Genomic DNA, 5416 nt, shown 5'->3' with positions numbered 1-5416 from the left:
GGTTTTCATCTTGGAGCCATGGCTGGCACAGAAGCCCCCATGCCCACAGTGAGAGGAATGAAGGTGGTGAGGAGTGAGCCTCACCCAGACCCAGCCATGCCCATGAGTCACAGAGCATGGCCTGCCTGGTGTGGAGTATTGCCCTGCAGAATAATGAATATTGCCCTGTGGAGGAGGAATGCAGGGAGGCCCAAGACAGAGCTGAGGCTGTCTTCCAACTGCCACTCCAGCTGCCAGGGCACCACTCCCTTCCTTTCCATTGTTGGCTAACTGCAAGAGTGACCCTGCCTTGAGCTGTGTCTGGCTATACGCATCCTGCTTGTATGACCTCATTAAGTCTCCATGGCAACTTATTACCATCATCACTCTATTGATGATGAAGCCAAGGCCCAGTGGGCCACCATCTTGGCTTACCTGGGACTACAGGGTTTCCTGTGATGTGGGACTTCTAGTGCTAAAGCTGGAATCGTCCTGAGCCAAGAGGGAAAAGTTGGTTACGCTGGATTAGAGGACCTTACACCAGTCACATGGCTAGCCCTTAGTAGGTGATAAGGTTTGGCTGTGTCTCCACCCAAATCTCATCTTGAATTGTAGCTCCCATAATTCCTATGTGTCATAGGAGGGACCCAGTGGGAGTAGTTGAATCATGGGAGCAGGTTTTTCCCATGCTGTGCTTGTGATAGTGAATAAGTCTCATAAGATCTGATGGTTTTATAAAGGGCAGTTCCCCTGCACACGGTCTCTCTTGCCTGCTGCCATGTAAGATGTGTCTTGCTTCCCCTTTACTTTCTGCCATGATCGTGAGGCCTCCCCAGCCACGTGGAACTGTGAGTCAAGTAAACCTTTTTATAAATTACGCAGTCCTGGGTATGTCTTTTTTCTTTTTTTGAGACGGAGTCTTGCACTGTTGCCCAGGCTGGAATGCAGTGACACGATCTTGGCTCCCTGCAACCTCCACCTTCTAGGTTCAAGCGATTCTCCTGCCTCAGCCTCCCAAGTAGCTGGGATTACAGGCGTCTGCCACCATGCCCGGCTAATTTTTTGTATTTTTAGTAGATATGGGGTTTCACTGTGTTGGCCAGGCTGGTCTCGAACGCCTGACCTCACTATCCACCTGCCTTGGCCTCCCGAAGTGCTGGGATTACAGGTGTGAGCCACTGCACCCGGCCCTGGGTATGTCTTTATTAGCAGCATGAGAACAAACTAATACAGTAGGGCCAGTACGCAACTCTGCAATCAGACCCAGCTCTCTTGGTGTCTCCGCAGGAACCATCCTTGAGTGCAAGTAACTCAGGCAGACATGAAATTTCTCTGCCTCACCTCCCGCTTCCTGCAAATCCCTTGAGAAGGAACAGCCAGACTCACCCAGAAGGCCAGACAGCAAAAATCTGTCATGCTTCCCAGCAGCCCTGTTTCACAGCATAGGTAAACTGAGGCCTTCCAAGGTCAAATCAGTCCCTTGAGGCCTGTGACCACACGTGTCTGGACCCACATGTTCCTGGGGTCTGGAACTGACATTGGAATATTTGTGGGAAAAAGGAACACTGTTGCTCAGATTTCATTTGGGGCACAAACATGGATGCAACCTACACAGTCATTTTGTAAAATTCCTAAGCTCAAAACAAACAGTGAAGGAAACATGGCTCTACATCCAGGTACAGGAGGCCCGTCTCGGTAAACCTCACTCATGTGAAACTGCCAGCCCCCCATGGGGAGGTGGAGTGGGAAAAGGAAGTTGATGAGGCGGGCGGGGCCCAGCGGAGACACTGGAAGAAAGGACAGCTCAGGCTACAGGGCTGCTTCTAGCGGACAGCACCCAGCAACTCACAGACACCGCATCAAAGCCTTGAAAAATGACCATCGCCAGCCTCCCGTCCATAGACAGGATGACACTGTCAGCTCTTCTGTGGGGCTCGCCGGCCCCCTGCCCATCACTGTCAGACACAGCACCTTGTTTCCCTGTACCTGAAAGCAAATAAATTAGATAAATCTATTGATGGGTGGACAGCAGCTCAGTGTCAGTGTCTGTAAACCTGTGGTGTCTGTAAACCGCTGTGTCTGGGGCAACAGGGACTGGGACCTGGGGCCGGGAAGAGGCTGCTCCATAGGGCAGAGGAAACCCCTGTTGTCAGCGAGGGGAACCCGGAGCTGGGATCTGAGGGAGGCTATTTGCCAGCTGGTTGCTGGGAAGGTGGGGTGCAGGCTTCAGAGCATTTGGGGACTCTGTGAAAGGCAGGTCCAACGTCCACTGGTACCCAAGTCTTTGTGGGGTATTAAAATGGAAGAACGGGGTTTTCCAACAGGCCAGCACCAGACAAGGCTTTCCAGGCCTTTTATTCTCCACCATGCCTCCAGGGAAGAGCAGTTTTTGGCCAGTGTTCCCAGCTCAGAGGTGACTGAGCCCCTGGCCCTGAGGTCTCTGTCTCAGCCCCCTTGCTCTGGTGACCTGGAAGTTGGGGGTTGGTGTCGAGGGACTTGTCTGGGTAACCTGAAAGTCCCACCACTGCCCTAAGCCTTGTGTCTTCCTCTGCAAATGGGCTCCTGAGCCCAAGACCTGTGAGTCTTCAGCCCTCCATGCCCAGGGCTGTGCCCCCAAGCACAGGTTGGTGGGAGTGAACTTAATTTCAGCTTTGGACCCCAAGTGGCTGAAGTACCCCCAGCGAAAGATCTGGGAAGCCTGGAATTTCAGTGGATGTTCCTGAATGTGCCATTTTCCCAAGATACTGAGTCCTTTGGGAAGGAGCCCGGGGGCTCCCTGGATGGCCCCTGGGGTGTAGGGCTGCCAGTGGGGAAAATCTTCCAGTCCTCCCCTGCTTGGCCGGGGCAGCTCCTGCTGCTGTTCCACATATTGGGGCTCCCAGCGTGAGTCCACCTGAAGAACGGCATCTGCTGATTTCTCAGGTTTGAGGGCTCAGAGTCAAAATGAAGCAGCATAGGCTTCGGAATCGGGCAGATCCTGCTCTACCACCACAAGGCACCTGGGAGACCTGTAGCTTCTCTGAGCCCACGTTCCTCATCTATAAAATGGAGATGCAAGGCTGTCTCTGAGGGGTGCAGGGGTCAAGCCAGTGTGTGGAGAGCACATAGCAGGCAACCACTTGTGCCAGCCTCTGGGCACATGGATGCCAGCTTATCATGGAGATCAGAGGGACCAGCAGGGACCAAGGTGAGGCGAAAGCGGCGTCTTAGCCCAGCCCCCAGAAGCAGCAGCGGAATGGCCTGGGTGGCTCATTTGAGAGGTGGTCCCAGGGAGCTAGAGTGCAGCTGGTGGGAGGAGTAAGGCAGGAATGGAGGGAGAGGAGCCCACCAAGGGACAGGACTTCAACGTCAGACAGAACTGATTTCAAATCCCATCCCTGCCACTTGCCAGTGGTGTACACACTTGCACACGTTCCCTGGAAAACCCAGATCCCCTGGGGTGGGAGGGATGTGTTGGCAGGAGGGGACAGCCCAGGGAGCTGAAGGAAGATTCTCTGGGTGGAGACGCTGACCCCCAGGGCTGGGACAGGTCTCAGGAACGTGTTCAGGAGCGAGCCCACATCAGGTGTACAGGGTGAGGTCTCCAAGCTCACAGCTGACAGCTGTGACCAGAGAGAATCCTTTGGTGGGGGAATTGGAGACTCTTAGAAGGCAGAGGGGAGGGAGAGGGGAGTGGCAGGAAGGCCTCAGGTGAGCAAATATAGCTGGAGAATTAGAAATGATGGGTTTGGAGGGAGAGAATGAGGGATGGGAATAGACCCAGGTGAGACAGAGCCAGTGAGAGAGGAGGCGCGGAGGAGGCCCACGTAGGCTGCCATGCAACTCGAGGAAGGAGAAGGCAAGGGGAATTTTCCACTTTCTTCCCCTGAAACCTCCTCACCAGACAGACTTCTCCACTGCTAAGAAGACATGTTTCGTTTCATTTTTTTTCTTTCATCAGTGAATTGTCAAAATCACAGAGGCTTGCCATGAAAGAGAAGTCAGATTCCTCAATCCCTTTTAATTTTTTTTGTGTAATAAAATTTCCTGGCTATGTCTCTCTGTCACATCCTTAAGAAAAAGTTTATTTTATTGGGGGCAAAAGCATCAGCTTTGATGAATCTTCAACAAGATGTCATCATCATGATTCGCCATGATGAGAATAAGGATATGTCTTTTGGGGGTTCTGTGGGCAAATCTCCTTCCCTGCGGTTCTGCGGCTTTTCTCTCTCCTAAAGGGAAAGCAGTTTTGTTTGGGGTTTTTTGGTAGGGGTGGAGATAATTTTCTGTTTATATAGATGATGTACAATTCAGCCAGTTCATCCGTGAACCAGGAGGTGGAGGGAAGAACGGACCTTGTTACATTTCATATTGAACCGGAAATCTCCGCTGACACTGGAGTGGGCTTCAGCGCACAGCTGGGTGGATTCCACAAGGTGAGGTTGAGTACATGACCCAATCCCGAAATCAAGAAGCAAGACATTGCCAGCTCCACAGAGCCCCCTTGGGGCCCCCAGGAATGGGCTCCCATTGCTTTCAGCCCCTTTAGTTCTGCTTTTATTTTCTCCTCACCAGATTCCAACAGAGCAAATGAGCTCAGGCACAAAGGGCTCAGCCCTTCTTGAGTGTCACCTCTTCCCACGGGTCCCAGATGGGTAAACTGAGGCTCAGTGGTCAGCCACTAGCTCGAGGTCTCATGGCTGTCATGAGGAGGAGCCAAGGTCCAGCCCCGCAGGTAGAGTCCAGAGCTCACACCCTTCCTCACTGACCAGCCACCTCCTCTGATCCGTGTTGGCCACGAAGGGAGCATGAAATGTCCCACCACAGGCAGCCCCAAGCCCTGGATAAGAGCTTGACCCGATGGTTACCAGCTGGTGCCTTACCACACAGTAGGCGCACAGGACGTGTTTTTGAACGTAGGACACACTGGCTGCCCGGATGGAACACCGCATGTGTGCACACGGGATGAAAGCTCTGGGAAACAAAACAGAGATGGCTTTTCCATAGATAAAAACCACCACTGAGAAGATGCCTTGTTGGGGTTCCCCCACCAAGCAGCCCTTGAGAGAGAGCACTGGGGGGTGAAGTTAATTAGGGATGTGATTCTGGGGAGCAGGAGTGAGGGGGTGAGGAAGGTGAGAGGGGAAAGGGGCAGGACAAGAAAGATGCAGTTATGAGTATGTTCCCTCTGCAGAATGGTGCGGAAGTCACCCCAGAATTGTGCCACTGAGGCCTGGAAAGTGGGGTCTTCACCCCGATTCCTGCTGCTTATGGCTGGGACCTGCCATGAGCACTAAGTTCCTGGTACTTCCAGGCTGCCCCTGCTAAGCAGGTTCCTGAACTAAGCAGGTTCCTGGAGCTCAGGAAAAAGCCATTTGGCAGCCAAATAGAGAAGGGGGGATGGCCAAGGTGGGCAGAGGTGGGCAGGCCAAGGTGCATGCCAACTTAGGGACTTAGG

General features: G+C 53.1%; 1 long non-coding RNA gene across 1 annotated transcript; it reads left to right on the top strand.

Annotated features, from left to right (window-relative positions):
• The first annotated feature begins 361 nt into the window (after positions 1–361).
• Positions 362–2010, top strand: LOC134760770 (uncharacterized). Its single transcript, XR_010138728.1, has 2 exons — positions 362–541; positions 1267–2010. It is a non-coding gene; the product is annotated as an uncharacterized LOC134760770 (long non-coding RNA).
• Positions 2011–5416: the final 3406 nt, after the last annotated feature.

Source organism: Pongo abelii, chromosome 21 (genome assembly GCF_028885655.2).
Source record: "Pongo abelii isolate AG06213 chromosome 21, NHGRI_mPonAbe1-v2.0_pri, whole genome shotgun sequence".
Lineage (NCBI taxonomy): Eukaryota > Metazoa > Chordata > Mammalia > Primates > Hominidae > Pongo > Pongo abelii.
The sequence above is the reverse complement of the archived record's forward strand: the minus strand, read 5'-3'. Positions and strand labels throughout refer to the sequence as shown.